A 21,761-nucleotide genomic window follows, 5' to 3' on the forward strand; every position below is an offset into this window, starting at 1 on the left:
AGCGTTCATATTCAGGCTCGACGCTGGAAATTTGTCGGTGACGACAAAAATCGTGTCAAAATTGGGCTGAATTTGTTTTGTCTGCTCCAGGCATTAAATAGGCTTTCTTTCCCAGCACCTATGCAACAAATGGCCTATGAAACATCACTTGCAATGTCAAGCTGTGGTCCGTGGTGTGTATATCTATCTCTCTCTCACACACACACACACACACACACACACACACACACACAGGTTGTGATTCAGAAGAGAAGATTCACACTGACCCAAAGTTGACACCAGCTCTGCTCAGTGGAGCCAATCTTGACTTGTTTCACAGCTGCAAGACGACCACGCATGCCATGACACACATCCCTTTGTCAGCCCAGCTATTGCAATGACATGAATGCAACCAGGAGAGGTATTGTTGTGGTGGCAGGTGTTTTACAGAATACAGTTTAAATATAGTTTTGTACATACCATGCAATTATAGTTTAATCATTTAAAATATACATGAGAACTCAAAATACATGGAAAAATACAGATCTATAATATCCACAAATATAGTACAATTAAAAATGACTTGAAATTATATTGACTCAATATGCAAAGCTAAACTGCCAAAATATGCTTTCATTCTTGCTTTACAAGCACAGACTACAGCATTAGATTGATTAAACTCTGTTAGGGATGTCGTTTGTATAACCAATAGGCCCTGCAAGTGGGATCACTTGAGTGGGATCATGGAACTGCCTAGAGACCAAGTGCTGGATCACCTGAAGGGCTTAGTGAGAAGTGGGGGTGTTGGAGTGCACTCGATGAGAACCACACTATGTGAAGCCAAAACTTTTCAATATCTCGAAAAACTCTAGGGCTGTCCACAGACAGCTGCCAACAAAAATAAACCTGAATCATAATTGCTTTGTTTAGTTTGGCAGCAGGAAGTAATTGGAGAGGGTGGATGTGCAATAACTGAATGATTGGCAGTGGAAGTGCTCTGCACCTACAGTATGTTGGCATCAGTGTGCAGTTCACCTTAGTTTCACAGATACAGATACTAACTATGTGCCAAGCTATCAACATGTTGGAGTTGGGCAATTGATGACCAGTTTGGACAGGAAACTGGCCAGTGACATGAGAACTTGTGTGGGAAATTTCTATCAGCTACCTATTCAGTTGCAGTGTGTACAGTATTTGCCAGACATTTTGTAAATGTTGAGTCTGTTTGTAATTAAACAGAATCCTGCCAGTGAAGTGAAAAATGACATTTGAATCTCTGTGATACAGATGAAGACATACAGTGCCACTTGAAAGTATGTGAATTTTCTATTTTCCATAGATGAAATGTCAGGTTTATGTTTATCATTTGCATGTACTTGTTTGGAGGGAATTGTTTGAGTAGCCAAAAAACTACATGAAACATGGAATTAGTCCATTTCAAAAGTAAGTGAATCCCCAGCTGAATTGGTAAAGTCAAGCAGGTAACAGATTCGGTGAAACTTATTTGGGTGCTTAATTAGTCAATTAAGCAAACCCATCAACTGAGACATCCTTAGGGAAAGGTTTGGGCAACACAGATTAAAAGAGAGAGGAAACCAACCAAACTACTGTAGTGCCAAGGTGTACCCACACAGATCAACAATGCAGAGAGGAAACGAGATATCCAAGAACATCAGGAAGAAGGTACTGACAGCCCATCAGTCTTGGGAAAGCTATAAGACCATCTCCAAAAGATTCCAGCTCCATCCATCCATCCAAGACAAATCATTTAGAAATGGAGGGCATTCAAAATGACCGCATCTCTGCCTTGAGGTGGACGCCGATCAAGACCATCACCAAGAAGCTCCAGAAGAAGAATACATCAGGTAAAAGTCAACCCACACATCACCTCTAAAGAGTTGACATGTAGTTTTTTGGCTACTTAAACAATTCCCTCCAAACAAATACATGCAAATGATGAACATAAACCTGACATTTCATCTATGGAAAATTGGTTATGAAAGAAAAAATGAAAAATCATGGTAAAACAACAGAAAACTCTTAGGGCCTGATTTACTAACAGGATTGCGCCCGTTTTCTGGCGTAAAATAGCGGTCGTAACGAAAAACGGTATTTACTAAGCTGGCGCAGCGCATATTAACGCTTTGAGGGTGTGTACCTGCAAACAGGTGGGATGGTTCGGAAACGTGGGTGGTAACGTAGGCGTGTAGCGCTATTTAATGGGAGGAGTGCGCCTAATGATGAACTGCGTGGTATTTACTAAACTGCCCGGCGAGCGCACATCTCTGATTTGCACGCTAATTCTCCGCCTCATAAAAGCACGTCTTAACCATGCGCATTTCCACTGAGTCTGAAAACGTTGATATGGCAGCAGCAAGGCAAAGACATAGACAGAGACAGCGAACAGAAATATTTGTTTCAACTCGTATAATTCATATATTCATATATATGAAATTAAACTTTCCGAACGTAATTGGAGAAATTGATCGCACCCACATGCAAACAGTCCCACCTTCAATCCGCGAACACGTTTACCGAAACAGAAAGCACACATATTCAATGAATGTCCAGGTCATATGTGATGCCAACATGACCATTACTTACGTGGTAGTGGTCTGTCCATGACAGTTTTATCTTTCGGAAAAGTGTCATTTATCCATGATTGAGCAACGGTGATTTTGGAGAGGCCTGTCTACTTGGTAAATGTATTTGTTTCAGTGGGGATATATTGTAGTGAACCCATGTCCCTTGTAGAACGTATTAATCTCGCCATGTACACATATATATTGTTATAATAGACAGTGTATGCATTAATGCCACCAATAGCATATTATTTATAATCGTGTTCTTTTAAACATCTCGCTGTAGATGATGGCGGGCAAAACAACAATATAACCCATTGAATCAGGTTCAGTGATTGAGCGAACGTGAACCAATACATCTATCTCGCTATCTATTCGCTATCTATTCGCTGAACCTTAGTTTTTTCTTCCTCGAATCTCCATGGTGGCAGTAACTTGCTGGCAAGTTCTCCAGTCTTTTAACGGCGCGCTAAATAATGATTGCCCAGCGCGTATCTGGCTTGATAAATATCACGGAAAATGCGGGGAATCACCGTCGTTAATGTGCGCCTGGCAAAGATGCGTTCGCAAATCAATCTTAGTAAATCAGGCTCTTTAAAGGGCGGAGTAAGCACAGTTTGCCCAGCGCAGATCTGGCTTGATAAATACCAAGTAAAATGCGCAAAAACACCGTGCGTTAATTTGCGAACGCAGATTAAGAAGCGCTCGCATATTAGTAAATCAGGCCCTTAGTGCTCAAGGGGTTCACATACTTTCAAGTGGCACTGTACGTATCCACCCATACAGATACAGCGGATACATGTCACCCCTGTGTGTCTTGTATGTGTAATTATCAGCCACAGTAATCGTATTCTGGTAACAGCTTTTGAGGGAGTCCCTCTCTATTAATATGAGATACTATACAACAACAATTTGCATTAGCCAGGGGAATTGTTCTGTGCGTATCTCTCCTGGGTATATGGCTCAGACATCACTGCCTTAACAGTAACTGAGGGAAAAAGTCCATAAGTAAAACCTGCCGATTGATTTAACACCACCATTATGCTTGAGTTGCTCTGCTAGAATAATGTTTTTGCCTCTTGTACAAAGGTGCGATGAACTGAGATGGTAATTTCCATATAGTGTCGCCATGGGCAAACACTCGTCACCAATGTTCTCAGTGTGCTTCTACATCCCCCCCCACCACCACCACCCTCCGCCTCCCTCCGACCCTCCCTTTTCATTTTCAAGTATAATAGGCTCAGATAATAGCACATGAAAAGGCAACCATGCAGCTAATTGAGATCTGTACTGAAATAGCCTGTGAGGGCCTCAGGGACCCATCTGCCAAATGTTCAAGATGTAGTACTTTCTTTTCTGCTTTGATATGCACACAGGCTCCTCCTCACTGCTGTCGTCTGAGCAACAATCGTCTTAGAGGTTAAGGAAGTTATCTTTTGAGAGTGAAGGAGAGAGAAAAAGCCAGAAAGAGAGAGAGAGAAGGTGGGAATAGAGGCCACATGGATATATTAGTCAGCAATGATTCATCCAGCATTTCCATTCTGTTTCAATTTTGTAAACTTATAGTGCAGCATTAGCAGTGAACACCGCCTGAGGCCTTCACCCCGGAGAGCAAGGAAAAGTCAAGAGAAAAGAGATCAGGGATAAAACTATCATTTAACAGAAAGAAACCTTGAGCAGAGCTCAGGTTAGAATGAGATCAGAAAAGAGATTAGACAAAGGAAATAAGAGAAGGACGAGAGGGTTAGGAAAATGACGTATGAGAAGATATACCTGTGACTATGACAGGGGTTGCTGATTGGCAAACACTTGGTTTTTCACTAAAACATCGTTGTGAAAGTTAAGATGTAACTGGGCCTACAAGTCAGACTACCTAAAGGTAAGTAGTATGATTGTGAGTATGAGTATAGTGTAAGTGTGTATTTGTAGAGTGTGGCTGGCCATATGTTGGAAAGTATAGACATACGGTTTTGTAAGAGTGGATGGGTGCAGCATCAGAGAGAGAGAGGGAGAGGAAGAGAAAAAAGGGGTATTGCAGTGCATGGTGGTGTGGAGCAGAGGGAGGAAAAAGGGAAGAGTGGTTGTTCAGCATGGTCTATGGGAGGTCTTCAGACTGCCAGAAGCATAACTGAGGGACTGTGCGCCCGTTAGCCAGCTGCCCTGGAAGGCACGGTGCAACTGGAACCTTGGCCAGTGGGACGGTGTGCTGGAGCTTTTCTTATCTACCCAACCACAAGCAGGGGTGAGCCAGGACAGCGGAGACTGTACTTTCTACCAGAGGCCAGACCTCCATGCATCACTACAACAGGGTGTATCAAAGAGAAAAGTTTTAAAGGTGGAGAGGATGGGTGGGTGTCGACCTGAACAAAAGAACATGAACATTTTAACAAATATTTCTCACCCTATAATTTCAACCAGGTGGATTGTAAAAGTAAAGTAAAGTATCTTGATACTATCTTCAATATTCTCATTAAAGCCAGATTTCTGAATTCTGATGTCATCTCAATACATTTTTATATTGAGTCCACTATAAATGATACATCATAGCTTGAGGAACCCAACATTGTTTACAGAGTATGTGGATGAAACTGCCAACATGCCTTGGCTACATTGCCTGCTCTGATCTGGCAGTGGGCTCTTCAAGCCTTTATCCAACAGCAGTGCACAACTCAACTACTATGTTCCTGCGAGTCCAAACCTTCTGGTTGGTGTCCAGCACCCCCTTGCCACCCCCACCCCCCTACAGCTGCCCCTTAAAACAGGCTCATCATCTCCCCAGTCAGGCGCCAACAGTTGCTTCTATTTACCAAAAACAGAATCACAGCTCCAGTGCAAGAAAGATACAGTGGGGGCTTTTTTTGGAGGAGTGTCAAAATATTTGAGGGGAAACTGCTCTTCATACATCTGTGGCTGCTATCACTGGGAGCTGAGGGCTTGCACGTAGCTTGGGCTCTATCTGAATGCAGATTCTCATTTACTTTGGCAAGCAGCTGAGCAGTGCAAGGATAAAGAGTGAGCAAGAGACACTGGCAGGAGAGAGAGAGAGAGAAAAAGAGGCAAGGAAGATGGTGAGATGGGAAGTGTGTGTGTGTGTGTGTGAGAGAGAGAGAAAGTAAAAGAGAAAGATTAGAAACTGTGGTCAGATGTAAGCCGTGGCTCTGAGGCTTCTGCCCCATGTTCCCCAGTCCAGCGATGTCTAACAGCATCACACAGCATGTCTGTCTGTCCATGCCCCTCTCAGCACCTGCGTACAGATGACACATCCAGATCACTGTTTTGGTGAAATCACATAAAAGGTCAGATAGACACGTCAGATACACAACAATACAGATAAATACCAATACTTCATCAAAATATTCTGAAGGCGTGAACAACCACTGCAAGGAAAAAAATGACAGCAACGTTTTTCTCATTTAGTCTGATCCCTAACTTTAAGCCAGCTGGAGATCCTCTTCCTACGTCGACACATTTTGTAACACTGCAAGAGTGTTGTCTCCAGTGTAGGACTGAAGGCCTTGGCGAACAGTTGTAGCTGGATGTCAGAAATCAGCTCTGATGCACAACTCTCTTATTTAGTTTTTTTAAATAGAATCATTTCAACCCTTGCAGCAAAAAGCCATTAAAACATGAGCCTTTATCCACAATTTAATGGAATATGGTTCTTTATTTCATGAACAAAAAAGAAAGGAAGAAAGAAAGAAAAAAGGTAATTGTGACATGTTCCTATGGTTACCCAAACTTTTGTATAAAAGTGCAACTACAGTCAACCAGACCCCATCTGTATTCTACAGTAGCCAGTGCTATTGACACACAGACAAACTGTATGTTAGACAAATCCTGTGTGTGTGTATGGATGGTCCCCTGCAGACTCCAGCGCTCCTTCCCGCTGCGTTCGCCATAGTGGAGCGGGGGTTTAATCCTGTTCGTTCCACCTGCTTTTGACTGTCCATTTATTCACTCTCCATGAGAGACTGTACATCTGGTATTAACATTTAGCCCTCTGCTCCTCAGGAGATTCCTCCTCTGGGTTTCTGTATGAGCACCAGGAGTGTAACAGTAAATGCCTCCACCTGAATGAAAATGCCTTACTTAGTTTGTGGTAAAGTACCAAAAAGAAGATGGTTATGTTCATTATGCATAACAAATCTTCATGAGAATGCAGAGGATACACTGGTGAAAATATATTAAACACCATGTAGCTTTTGTGTGGAAAATAATTAAAAAGGGATTTGGCAGATATCTCCAGAGCTGTATATCGACCCCTCTGTGGTTTTAACAGTTTTCAGTGCTTTAATTACTCTTCTTGTTGTTTTAGGTCTTTTTTGTGGTACCCTGTGTGAACTTTAGGACTGAGGGGAAGCCATGAATCATTTAAAAGGTTACATTCAACAGAAATGCTGAAGGGTGCAGGTGTGTTTATCCATGGCATTCCAGATCTGCTGCACAGGGAAATTGTTATTTTGTTTGTTTGTTTTTAACAATTCCTCAAGCACACAGCATATGAGGGGCATGTGTCTGACTCAGTTTATTTGGCTGGTATTGCTGCAGGGAATCCATTTCTGAAACTCTGGGTAACTGATTAATTTCAGAGTGTTAATCTTATCCGGTGTAACACACCCATCTCTGAGATACAACAGGTATTGTAGCTCCTGTCTCTCTCTTTTGGGCTAGAGCCCATTTTACGCCGTTTCCTTCACAAGACATGTCAACTCATCTTGAAGATGTTCAAGTCAGTGAGCAGATACTTGTACTGAAGACAAACCAAGGACAGAATACAAGTTGAAGATGAGTAACAATGTGGGTATTTATCAAACATGTCAGTATATAATGGATCGACAGATTTTTAATTTGGAAAGATAGACAACATTAAGTATGCACATCTGTCACTAATGTGTGAGCATTTGTCAATGACAGCACTCTGGTTGATGAATTGTTTGACCATCAATTTGTGGTCAATGTGGTCATACCAGGGCTATTTTCCTCCTGCACATATCAGCTAAGTGACCAGTGAAGGACACAGCAGCCAGGTCTCTTCTGCCATTTAAAGACCACTGCTGTTGAGCGCTCCGCACCATGCAATCAATATCAAACATACCAGTGTGTTAACCAGACACCTCTAACACATTCACAATGTCTGCCAATGCAGCCAGGTATCTTCTGTTATTTAAAGATAAAGACTTTTGAAAGTGCATCAGGACACCATGCAAAGGGTTACTCCAATGACAAACAACTACAATCATCCAAAGATCTGTGATGCTCTACTTGAAAATGGTCACAATGTCTACCTATCACAGTGATCCTGTTCAGGAACCATGAACATGGCCTTCAAAGTTTACCTCTCATATGATCTGTCCCCTCTTAGTGATGGATTTGGAAATTAGTTCAAAAGCCCAAGTTATACTGAATATGTAAATGTATATATTAGACCTCCTACGGGTCCCAATAGCTCCAATTAACCACATGACTGGGGCCATGGCAGGTTAGTCGATGGACTGCCAGCCGAGCCATTTGGGCCCAAATTAAATTTATGTAAAGGCCTTTCAATCTCCAGTGCCACTCTTTCATGATTGATCCAGCCCCATTATGTTTACACTAGGGCTATTGATATTGAATTCTTACTGCATTCATCATATGGCCAAGGCTTAGCTCACGACCACACACACCGAGATGCTTTGTGCAGTGAATCGATGGGAAGGCAGGCTATCAGCTGAAGCAGAAATTGTATTTAATGTTGAGTTTTGACTCAAAGTATGTGTGTGTGTGTGTGTCTGTATTTTGTGGTGTTTACAGGTCTCACATTTGTTATGAAAACACATCTCCCAAGAGGGAGAAACAAAATACACTTGTTTTTTTCAGTGTCCATTCACTGCATGAAGAATCTAAACCTCAAATGCGGCGCTTTAGTTAATGGAGGTTGACAGGGACTGCTCAGGTAACACAATTCAAAATCAAAACGGAAAATATGTGAAGGAGTAATTCTTGGCGAGAAGAGGCATTAGCATACTGTTAGATGCCGAGTGTGGTGAAGTGTGGAAGTTGTGCTAGAGGCTGCCAAGACAGGTTAAGAAATGTGACATTTTTCCTTAAGACATTTCATATGATTTCACACAACAGAGGCCACACTGTTGTCCTGTAACATTACCACTTAGGCTTGTCTTCTCATGTCTGTGAGTTATCCACAATAGGCCTCTCATTCATTTGTATTCAAGGATCAGACAAGTAGTGTATCAGCTACAGGAGGAAAAAAATCTGTTAAAAGATCACAATTAGTGTACAGCTGTTTGTAGAACACTGAAATCTAGCCATGCCAAACCACAGTGCCCTATGAAAGAGCACAGTGTTACGTACACGTACATACGCATAAGTACCATTTCATTAATTGATTTTGTTTATTTCTTTGTTTAATTAATTACTGGCACCAGCTGTGCAGCTGGCAGTCCTTCAGTAAGGACGGGGCTATCCTTTTAGTTGCTATGATGGGGAACCTAATTTGAAGGAAAAATGGCGATGGTGTGTAGAGTCTGTGTGAAGTATCAAGAGAGTTGCTGAAGCAGGAGTTGTTCCTCTATATGGACAAATAAGTATAGTGCCGGAGTACCCTTGCAAGGATTTCTTTCTCAGCCTAGAGGGAGGTGGGTTAGCTTGGCTCCACGGCAAGTGGGTTTTTATGAACGTTTTCTCGTTTGTTTGAAGCCAGCTAATCACCTGTAGCCACACCAGGAGAAGTGACTAGAAGTGCTAGTATTTTATGGAAAAAGATAAAGATACAAAAAAAAACTAAACAAACAAAAATGAACAACACCTGAAGGAATGAAACCATACAGGCTCTCTGTGTTACTTTTGATTTGTTTTGTTCTGTTACACACATATATGTACACACACAGGAACACACAGACACATACACACACACACACACACACACACACCTTAGTTACTGCCCTACTTTCTATACTTTTTCCATAGTTTTGGTTTAACGAGCTGGGAGAGAAGCATTGTACATCACAATAGCCATTTAACGGTGGAATAGAAAAGATTGCATATAAGAGGAAAGAAAATCAAAAGCTACAATACTTGCGAGTCTTGTTTGTCACAAGAAACATCACTGTTTCAAAGCAGAAGAGAGAGGAAATTATTCAAAATGGTAATCAATGTAACCCCAAAAATGCTTTTGGGATTCTAGGTCCAGAATAATTCATAAAGCATATTGCTAGCACTCACCAATTGTGCCAGCACACTCATGCTTTGTTCTGTTTCAGAGAGAGGCCAAGTAGGCTTCTCTTTGCAGTCTGCTGTCCATGGCCAAGTCATACAGCTTGAGTCCACCAAATTTCTGGCTTGACATTCTCTCTCTAGACTTTCTCTTTTTGATGATACACTATGATAGACAATGCAGTAGAGTGTTTGAATAGTCTGGGCCGTTATTCCAGTAATTTACAGTTTTAATTTTTTTTTTTAGAATAGAAGAATAGAATAGGAAAGCCTTTATTGTCATTGTATTCACATACAACACAATTTGGAGCGCAGCTCCTGTTGGTGCGACAAGGGACAACATATAACACAACAATAGTACAACTAGCTAAAAACAGTACCAATAGCTTAAAAATGATATATTACATTTTCTATAGTTGCAGACTGAAAATCACAAACTCAGTCTAAACATAATGTTTGTGTGCTTTCCTTGACTATCTGAATTGCATTCCTGTGTTGGTGAGAAGTATATTTTTCAGCTAGAACAAACCCAATAGAGGGGATGGTAGCAAAGCAACTGCTAAATCTGAGAGCTTCTCCTAGGACCTAGAGACAAGTGTCAAACATCAAGGTAACAGACAAATAAAGTTTAATCATTTACAAACTTTTATTCTGCCTCATGATACACAGTGCGCTCCCTAAAACTGTCAGTGATTAAGTTGATGTTGTGCCTCTGTCTGCGTGTCTGTGGTAGCTCAACATGTTCATTTCCAGGTTGGGGATTAATTCCTACCTCTAACACACACATCTCTCTCTCTGCTACTTAATTTGAATAGAGCTGTTGTTCTGCCGCCAGTATGTGGCATCCCCCTGGTGATATATAACAATCTCATACTACATGAAGCCAGAGGCTCTCTTGACTTCCATTCTGCATACAAACTGCCTTGGCACGTCAAGCCCAATCAGGCTTTATTTACTCGTGCTAGACTTAGAGAAGTTATCTAACTTCTAAAATTGTTTAACCAAAGTAGATGTTATTCCATGAGTGTTAACACAATCTCATATACAGCAACTCAGAGAGTGTGTTCTAGGTTTATAGAGGACCTGGAGGATCTTGGTGCATTCAATTCAAAGGAGGCACAAAGTGCACAAGATTAGAGTGATAAACACTGAATATTTGGACCACTTGACCCATCAAGCTGTGCATTTCCTAAAAGCAACTACCATTCTTAAACAATTGACAGACCATCATTTTGAACAGCCTCTCTCTCTCCTTTCGTGTGTGTAAGTGAGTGAGGTGTTTTTTTTTTTCCTGTGGGGTGATTGCTAACACTGCACAGATGTTGTTTTGAACTTCATGGGGGTCATTCTAGCTTCCGTCTAGCTGTTTGACTTTCAGAAGAAAGTTCTTAATTGGTCAAAGGCTGGGCTCTGCATTATCTCTCTTTCTTTCTCTCTAACTTCTCCCTCTCTCTCTCTCTCTCTCTCTGAATGCCTGGCCTCACCTCCATGCTTAATAAGTGTTGTTGTGTCCAAGACTGTGCATCTACCTCAGCCTGAATCCACAAAGAGGGAGAGCAGGGTTGCCCTGCAGGTTTGATAGACAACCCAATTTAACCAGTAGGCATCACTCAGGCTGTGAGAGAAAAGCACCATGGGATTTCTCCCACCATGCCACAGGAGCTAATTTAGGTGATCCGGAACATGGGGGGGGGGGGGGGGGGGGGGTGGGTGGAGGGAAGGTAGGCTATGGGTCCGAGTCAGCTCTGCTGAGAAACTTTCACGTTTTGAACCACTGACCTCCTCTCAAAGACAAATTGGTTTCTGCACCAATCTGGCTGGCTGGCAGAAGGTGGAACGAAATGGACAGATGTGCCCAAGAGAGTTCATAACATGCAGGATAAGACCAGGAATACAAACATAGGCATTGGGATATGGCCAGTCTGGGCAATCTCAAACTCTCTAAATGTCAAGCCTGTTGACAAAGGTCAGTTTATACTCACCTTGGGGTTTAGCTGGTATGGTCCTTAGAATACATACACTCAGCCAAACTGTTGCAATGGAGGCTCAGAGGCTGTATCAGGTTCTCCAACGGCAACTCATGCACATTTTACAAATGGTTATGGAACAGAGGTTAAGGAACACTTAAGACCCAGTTGATATGCTATTTCATTAATTACATTTCTTTTCATTCTTTACAATGACAGACCAATATCTATAGGGTTACAATGAAGTAGTTTTATTTAGTTTATTTAGTTTTTACACAGGTTTACAAATTCAATGTTGTAAGCACTTTGAAACTGACTGACACTCCAAATAAAACCCACACTTAAGGCTTAGGTAGTAGCATGAATCTAACTGAATAATTAGTATCTGGGGGACCTTTTCTTACCTAAAGTGGCTGAATGAATATTTCTGACATCGGTTTTGATTCGCAAAAGTCCAATGCTCCTTTGGCCTGAGGAAGGCAGCTAGAAAGGCTTGTGGTAGAAGTAAATACCTGTCAAGGAAACAGTCACCAATACCTTACATTCCTCTGCTGTTCTCTGAAATGCAGAATGAAAATAAACTGCTTCTGGTGTAAAAAAAAAAAAAATTGTATTGGGCTCACTTCAGTTTTCTCTCTGAGTAAGTGATGAAAGGGAATGTCAGCATGCCGGAGACATTTTCCTGAATCTTAAGAAGCACTGCGGACTGTTTTGGTGCCGGGGCATGCCTACCAACCACTTTAGAGGTGCCAGAGCAATCTGGCAATGGGCGGAGAGGCCAAGAGTAGTTTGTAGGGTTGGAACACTGAGGTTTAGTGTTTTTTTTATAGACGTCAAAGAGAGCCTAACACAAACCCCCAAAGGTGAATGAACAGCTGTCTGATCAATGGGGCTTTGAGTTGACAAGGGGTTTTAGATTGGTGTTGTGTGCACCAACAAAGCATCCAGCAAAAAGACACAGTAGACCTAATGAGCACCAACAGATTTCAGAAGACAACCTAGCATTCTGGTCTGTTTCAATCAGCTGGACCTCAGAAACTAAAAACATATGTTATAAAATCACCCTTGTCATATCAGTTGGCTTATACATTTGACAATATAGCTGATTTCACACACACAGCACTACCTGAGCTCTTGTTTGGTTAGTGAAGCCCAAAGCCTCTCTGCTACTGCGCAAGAAGTCATTCCTTAGGAAAGTATATATCCACACATTTTATTTCATGGCTGTTACAGTGTTACCAAGCTAAGTGCACTGTAAGCGTTAGCTCTTTACTTTACAAATCAGCAATAAGTGGGTAAAATCATGGTAACAACTAATTACAACCATTTGCTGTGGTAACAAGTGTGCAACAAAATGTGGAATATTTTTTTATATATAGTAATGAAATTGATAAGATAGTGTATGTTTCAGGTAACAAATGAATAGCCTTCATGGAAGTCACATGACATCAGGGCTTTAAAATGTTGATCTATCCGTTTCTATTCTATTTCTCCATGGCTATGACTAGCCTTGAATAATGATCCAAAACCTGATGCATCATACTAACTTTAACTTGAATATGTTTATTGGGGTTGAGACATGGAAAGAGCTTGACAAAATAAATACAAATATGCAACACTCACATTACAGACAGTGAATTTTTATTTAAATCACAGGATGACACCAGGAGCATGCTGGAGCATGCTGACATTAATACTTGCTAGACAGGACTAAACATTACTCCATAAAACAAAAAGAGGACCGATACAGATACTAAAATTCATTTAAAAAAGTGTGTAGAAATTAATGTAATTTGTTCACCCTCTCAGTCAGGTGCTAACTGTTAGATCATTGAACCAAAGTTGAACTCATAACCGATCCGTAGAGTGCTACCAAATTAGCTCAGGAGTAACACAGTGTAACAGCATCCTAACACTTTGTAATTACATTATGTTAAAGTTAAATTAGTTAAAGATGTGTGTTTAAAAAATTAAGATATCAAAGTTGTATTACACACTGATAAACAGTAGCTTGGTGTGTTTATCTGTACCCAAGAGTACATATGCTATGTGGCAGGACCTGTATGATACAAGGTGTTACCAGCCATTCATTCCTGCAGGTCACCCAAGACTCCTGTCACCACCTTGCCTGTGCTTAGTAAATTACTAGCCCAAGGTGCAGCACATCATTAGGAAGTACCAACCCTCCACAACAGATTCATCAGAGCAGCTAGCACCCAAAGACAAACAAATATTATTTTCTGTCTGCTGTAGGCCCTCTGACCCTGGTTTTTTGACATAAGGTCAATTCGAAATCTGTCTAGCATCTTCTCAATGGGGCATTTCCCACCTACTTTAAGCCAGCAGCATGTGATTTTAATTGGCCCATCCTGCCTGTTTAATGGTAGAGAAAACACTATCAAATATTCTGACGTGCAGTGCTAAATCTGCTTCGCTAGTTGCAGCATTACATGTGAGGGACTCATAAGGTTTGAGTATATGTGAGGTAAAATAATGCTTGACCATAAAAAGATTCTCTATGCCAACTGATGCAATGTTATGCCCCCCCCCCCCCCCCCCCCCATAGCAAATGGAGGATCTGGAGAAATTACATGAGAACAATCTATACTGAATGTCCCATGACAACTGGTAAGAAAGTTTGGAGAGGAAAGTTTGTTTCAGGCTGAGACCTGATGACCACCTTGCTCTCAGGCTTGTGCCTGCTGCAGCTTAGCTAATTATCTGACACTGGTGTTTATAAAAAACAGCATCCACCGGGCCTAAAGAAAATTAAATATCAATATATTACATAATATTGTCCAGGCATGTACGAATACACAGAAAAATAGATAGGTGGACAATTTGTTTTTGTTCACAGGGTACATGCTGAAAAACCTGTCAAAACACAGATGACTGAGAAAATGAAAGAATATATTCACTGGGCAATTTTCTTTCCCCCTGTGGCTGAAAATTCAATGACGCATGCTTTAGTGACTTCAGTTTCATTGCTCTCTGTTATGCCTTCCAGATAATACTGCATGGGGTGACAGTTGTTCCCTACATATCACAACACACTTGTCAACACAACACAAACACTGAACAATTCAATGTCCAACCTGGTCGCTATTGTAATTTATCTTTGGCTCTGCAGTCTTCTCAGTCAAGAGATAAGAAGCGTGCATCTTTGCCAGTTGCGATCCGTGCCCCTGATTCTTGCAGTTTTGTGAGACACATGCAGTAGCTATCTCCTTTGACTGAATTATTCGGTATGCGCTATGATCTCTCAATTGTTGGCCCAGCGCCCTGGCTTCCAGTCAGAGGCTGATGGCGATCTCTGAAGGGGTCTGTGAAACAGGTAGTCTTGTGTTTTATTGATGTGAAGCAGACCACTAAAGGCACTTTGAGGGAAGAATTGAAATCCCCAGTCACTATTTACCACTTGCTCCGGGACTGATACTTTGACCATAGACCCTAGGGCTTGGGAATAGTTAGAGGTGATGCCTGCATTCTAGAATAGAGGTTGGGAGTACGAAGTCTCGGCTTCCCCATGGAAAGTGTAATCTTTGCGGTAACATAACAACAACATTTTCAGAAAAAAAGCTGTTTTCCTTTTTTATTGGATAGTTGTACATGCAACGTTACGGGAAAACAACAGCTTAGCAAAGAGCCATAATACTAGTGCCTAATTACCCAGCCCTCTTTCAAGCCCCAGTATCCAACAACCAATATGTTGAATATTTTAAATATTTCACCAATATTGTATTAACTTAAGGGACACCTAGTCTTGAGGCCCCTCAAGCTCTTTACAGGCTCACACAGATGCATCTCATGATTGACTGCCCCTGCTGCATAGCTCTCAGATTAGCAGGCAGAAGAAAGAGGATGCACTGATTGTCTTCGGCGTATGACAAGAGGTAATTAATGAGGACATAATTGTACATGGCTTTTGAGAGTCTGTGCAAGGAAATAAAACAAGGATTCTCCAGCCTCTGCTGGCGTGCCGGTGTTATTAAAACACATCACGTCTTCAGCGGGTGACACTTTAATCGGACTTTATTTAATCACATCTCCTTTAACACATCCCTGGCTGTGGCTGTGTTTTGAGTCTTACCTGATAGCCAAGAAACATGTTTAATTGTATTAGATAAAACTATCCAGTCGAGAGACGGGCTACCCTATTCATTACACTGCTAGCCTAACCATGCCAGCTTACACATACACACACACACTAATGTGTTTATGAAAAAAAAAAGTGCTGAAATGTGAGGACTGACAAATTATGTTATGGATGGGTGAATTGTTTTCGTGTCTTTTGTGTTTTGCTGTCATAATGAAGTCTTGGCTACATTCATTGGTTCTGGTTTGCATCCTTTGTTTACTTTAACAAACTTCCACTGTAAATGCCAATGCTAAATTGAAAAACGTAATCACAATCTTTGATTGTGAAGATGGTAAATTCATTGTCATTATCGTAAATGTCTATGCGCTTGAGCTGAGTGTGTGTGTGTGGGGGGGGGGAGGGGGCACTACCCAATAACAAGGTTTTGAAAGCAGACTGCCTGAAGCAAACTTAATCCATTACTCATGAACTCCCAGTACGACTCCCCAAACTTGAAGTCAATTAAGTGTCATCACTTCTTTCATGTACTGTCAGCTCCTCTGCTGACTAGACACAATGTCTGATAGGACGGGAGTGCTGAGGTAATGTTCATTAGAAGTGGTGGCTGCTCTTGCATTTGTTTGAACTGATAGGACAGAAAGAGAGAGAGGAAAGCTGTGTGTGTGAGTGTGTGTGAGAGAGAGAAAGAAAGACAGAGAGATCCATCTGCCTCTAGGCCATTGGACTGGTTAGCCCTGGTTCTCTGTGTTTGCCTCTCTCTTTTCTGTGTCTATCATAGAGGTTTTTTAATGAGGGTACTGCTAAAAGGCTGAGTTTGATATTCTGACTTTGGATGATTAACCTGAGCATCGTGATTGAACTCACTCAGTCACTCAGAATATTACACTAAAATCACCCTGGCTTCACAGCACTGGAACAAAGCCTTGAAGTCTTCTCCAATAAACCAAAACAATATTATTATTCCTTTATGTGCTGTTGGCTTTTTCACATTAATATTTAAATGGATAAATGTACCCTTGATATTTTGTATTCACTGTAATATTATATGACTTCATAATTGTATCAATACCCACCAATTCTTTGAGGCAGAATAGTATTTGGAAAGAGCCTTTGTATGTTTTATACTCAAACTGCATTATGGACTAAGAAGTTGATTATACAATAACTATGTGGTTATTAACTTTTAATCTCTAAACATTTAATTTCCACCTCTCACCCACCCCAGTTTCACTGTCAAAATATTCAAGATTTAGAACACATTTTCTTTATCAATTTCTTCCGAATGAAGCCTGCTTTTTATTTATACACTTAAGTGTGAAGTTATTTTGTATTCTTTATAGTAGACTATCCAAATAAAGGCCAGACAAACAGCATTAGAATCACAGTCAGTAAGGGCTGAAAGAGCCATCCAGTCTGTGGTCAGCTAGGGGGTAATGAGGGCCCCGGGCCTTGAAAGAGAGATGAGAGCTTAATTATATCTGTTGTGTTTGGGCCCCTTCTGCAGAATAACGAGCGCCACGTTTACATGCGTACGCTGTAATGAGGTCCTGGTGTCACCTGAATGTATTCATACACTGCAGGACAGGGAGCAGCGGTCGTGACCAGGAAACAAAGTTTTTAAACATGCATGTGGGCAACTACAGCCACAAACAGACACTGTCGAGAACTTCTCTGGTGTCTGGGAATGGGCCTTAACTGAATTGAAACAATGTTAGATTGTTTTTTACTATCTCTTAATATACGTTTTTGATGGAATCCTTTTTTTTTTTTTAAATATAATATCCTTACATTCATTTTAATGAAAAATAATCATAAAACACCTGTTATTCTGACTAGTCGCCCGGCACTCTGGGTCAAAACATATTAGAAAAGCTTTTATAGCCCGATGTTGCCATATAAATACAAATATAAAGAAAAAGTTTCTTTAAGTGATGTTGAGCCCGATAGTATGTTCTTGATGTGCATTGGGTGTACACTGTTTTATAATGTGTGGAAGAACGAAACACTTCCATTCTACTAAAAGCCAGTACCCTAAATAAAGTAGCTATTCTGATGGTTCTGATGTGCGCCTTAGCTAAGGAACAAAAAGGCAATCCTGTCAGAACCTTCACCAACGCAGAGGCATTGTTGTAGCAGGTTGGTTTGACAGAAGTACAGGCTCCATTAATAATTTGGATGTTTTAAAGTGGACTTTAAATAATTAAAATCACCATGCATAAAGTGCTGTACCAGCACTGTCTACATGTTCTGTCATTTGCTAAAGCGTGTATGGTACGCTCCCTTGATCTTTAATATACTCTGTCCCTGCCACCCGTGTAAAACATCAGTCACGTTGGGGGGTGGGGGAACATATAGCAAAAGGCTTGCATTGCCCAGGACATTGTGGATTAGGGATAAAATACCCAACACGGCACTTCAACAACATGTTTCCACTGAGAAGATTAAATGTGTCAGAATCCTCCAGTGATGTCTTCTCAAAGTGAGGAGTTATGACATTTGCAATTGTGAGGAAAGATGACCGACAAAGGAGCCTGATCGTCAGAGGAGGGTAGGTCACACATTTACCACAACTAAAACTGATCGTCAGAGGAGGGTAGGTCACACATTTACCACAACTAAAACTGATCATCAGAGGAGGGTAGGTCACACATCCACCACAACTAAAACTGATCGTCAGAGGAGGGTAGGTCACACATCCACCACAACTAAAACGGATCGTCAGAGGAGGGTAGGTAACACATCCACCACAACTAAAACTGCTGACCTAGAGAAGCAAAGCGAATTTGCATACAGATTATTTTAAATAAAAAAGGGAGCGTGGCAATGAGTGTATTCAATCTGTGATTTATTCAGATGATATAAGAGTACAAATGTTTTTGTTGGTTTATTTTTCTATGGGATCTGTATCACAAACAATTACCTTAGGAAATTTATCACATTAAGAAACATTGTTTTCTGAATGCAAGGGGAGCCTATAGTAACCCATAAGAGAGTAGCTTTCTTTTCTACTGATTACTTGGTGTTTAGCTCGAGCTCTGGATTACTTAGTGCAGATATGGATCACATAATTAATTAACATAATGAATTAACTGTTGGGATGCCTCCGTCAGTACACACACACAACCACTGTTCAGTCCCTCCCGAATTTCGCAAACTTGGATTTCTCAACATTACACAACGATTGCCCATTATTGGAATTGTGGGGTGGGATTTTCTCTAACTAACACAATATTTCAGCAAAAAAGCACAGTTGTGGAATTTCTGCATTATTGACTGATTGATTGAATCGATCCATCATTATCAAAATTACAGTTTGTGAATTCCCGCAGCAAATTCAGTTACTTTTGGTCGCAACAATCACAACAAACCAATTTTTAAGAAAATTAAAAATAACTCAAAATCACTGCCATTTTTGAGAATTCCCACAGTGAACTCAGACAATTATGGCCAAAACAAACACTCGCAAGATTCTGGAGGGACTGTCTGTTTACCACACAACTGTTTCTCAAAGTGCCATGTTATCAAGCCTGGAATAATGGCTTTTGAATTACAGACATACAGACAACGGGATGTATGGATGAATCCCAAGACACCGCAAGGCTCCTCTGTGTCCGGCTACACTCATCGCGGGAATGTAATGATGCAAACACCCACTACAACTTCCCCTCACACACACACACACACACACACACACACCATGCTTATGATAATGTTGCTGGTGCTTTGGCCCATTAGACAGGTAATGGATTTCTGAGATGGGAAGTGGATTCCACCGGCTCTGTCTGTTTCTGTTTATTTGTGCAGTTTTCTCTCCATGGAGCAAAGGCGAAATAAATAAATAAATACACAAATAAATAGTTTCAGGTGTTTATCACTGTAATCAACATGCAGCTGTGACCAGAGTGGGTGCTGAGGGTCGAGCATTAGCCCAGAATGGCTCCTTTCTGATTACTTGCAACCCACTACGGCTGACTGGAGGATCTTAGCAAGCACACCTAAAATAATCATTCAACGGCTCGAGCTATTCTTCTGTGACAACAGCAGTGGTGTTGTTGTACGTTGTGAGGAATAATTTACTCTACCCACTGACAGGCCACAAGAGCACATTTGGACACCTTCGTCTCAAGTTGCTCAAGAGTGACACTCTTTTCGAGTTACACGAGAAAGGAGTCTCCGTGCAACGAAGCGCCTCTCCTCAGCACATTCAGAACATCATCCAATGTGTGTCACGTCCTCTGAGCTTGCTCTCGAGTCCCTGTTATGGAAGCCATTATACTACGCTGCAAGTCTGACTGCAACAAAAACTACAGAAAAGGGACGTTAGAAAATACTTTGAATGATATTTAAAGATTAAAAGTGCCTGAATAATAAGAGGATTTATAATGATGATTCTGTACTGGAGGGGTAGTTGCATAGCAGTGCTTGGCTTTAATTCCTGTTAAGATGAAGAACTCGAAAATTAAGACACCTTCTGTAACTCTGAACCACAGCTTGTCACCATCAGACTGCTAATGAAATACCTGCAGGTCACAAGCTCTCAAATACATCCTAGACACTTCCAAGCAAGGCTATTACTGCCACCAGGCTAGTTAGATCTTACCTGGAGGGGATCCATGTTACTCTGAACTCTAATCACCCCTGTTAGCTTTTCACATTGGATTATAAATATTTATGACAAAAGCACGTTTGTGCCTTCAAGCTGGACTAAAAGCCCTCCTTAATGCAGAACACTCCATCAAGGCTGATTATTGGGGATCTACCGTCCAAAAATGTGTTCTTGAGGTCTGCAATGTTGGTTTGTTTATGCAGTCGTTAATTATGAACAAGAAATGGATCAATTATTTTGTCTGTGTTCAGTTTAGCCTCCTTGAACTGAAACTCTTCAGAAAGACCTTCAGCTTGTTGAGAGCTGCTTGTTGATGGGTTTGAGTCAGCAACCATTATCTGTTTGCTCTGGGCGTCCTTTCAAACATCTGTGTTTCCCAAAGTGTGGAATTTTTGAGTTTATTTATTCAAACTTCTCGCATGTTCTCTGAGGCAGAAGTAAGCGCATACGAGAGTGCAGAACAAACAGTGATTTGGCCAGTCCGCAGAAGGCACACGCTGTGCCTTTTCATTTTACGTTGAATGTACTAAACCTGTCACTGATTGTGTAATCAACTTATGTCACCGCCCTCAAACCATAATATGCGGTCCCTGCAACGGAATGGTATCAATCAATCACCTGTTCAACTGAATAGTATCATTAGATCACAATGGAATCATGAAACACCGACCAATTTTAAAAGGAATCAAAAGTGACCAGGAAATAGATTGGTATGCTGTGTGGTGTCGTTAAAGGTGTAATACAGGGCAGTTTTATACACCACTCTAAAAACAAACTATTTGTGCAGCTGTAGCCAACATATGCAATTGTGAAGCAGGCAACGACATGTAGGGAAGTGGATGAAGTGAAAAAGCCATGGCAAATCAGAAGGCAAACAAAGGTAAAGGTTGCTTTGAACGTGCCACAAATGAGCAAGACTGGAGCTCAGAATACTGACATGTGCTGTCCGGTGCAGTTTTCATACACACAGTTGCTCCTTGCGCTTCGCCTTCCATTATTTTGCCTCAAACTGCCACTTTTCCCACAAGCCTCTCATGAAGGAACACGCACAAGTCAGAAGAGTGCGACTCGTCAGTCTGCGCTCCTGTGGCAGGCAGAATGCGGTTCAAGTCATGTGCAGTCTGCTCGTATATCATGCCTTGCTTTTTGGCGCGCATTGCAACAAAATTACACCTAAAATGGGCACTAACATGTTAGTCTACAACTGCTCGTCAGTGGTGTGCAAATAGGGTCATTCCATGCCAAACGTACCAATTTAAGAAAATCTCTCTCGACCATCTCAGATTTGGCTGAAAAAATTCAAGGTTGTTCATACACCT

The sequence above is a fragment of the Sprattus sprattus genome (assembly GCF_963457725.1).
Source record: "Sprattus sprattus genome assembly, chromosome: 3".
NCBI lineage: Eukaryota > Metazoa > Chordata > Actinopteri > Clupeiformes > Clupeidae > Sprattus > Sprattus sprattus.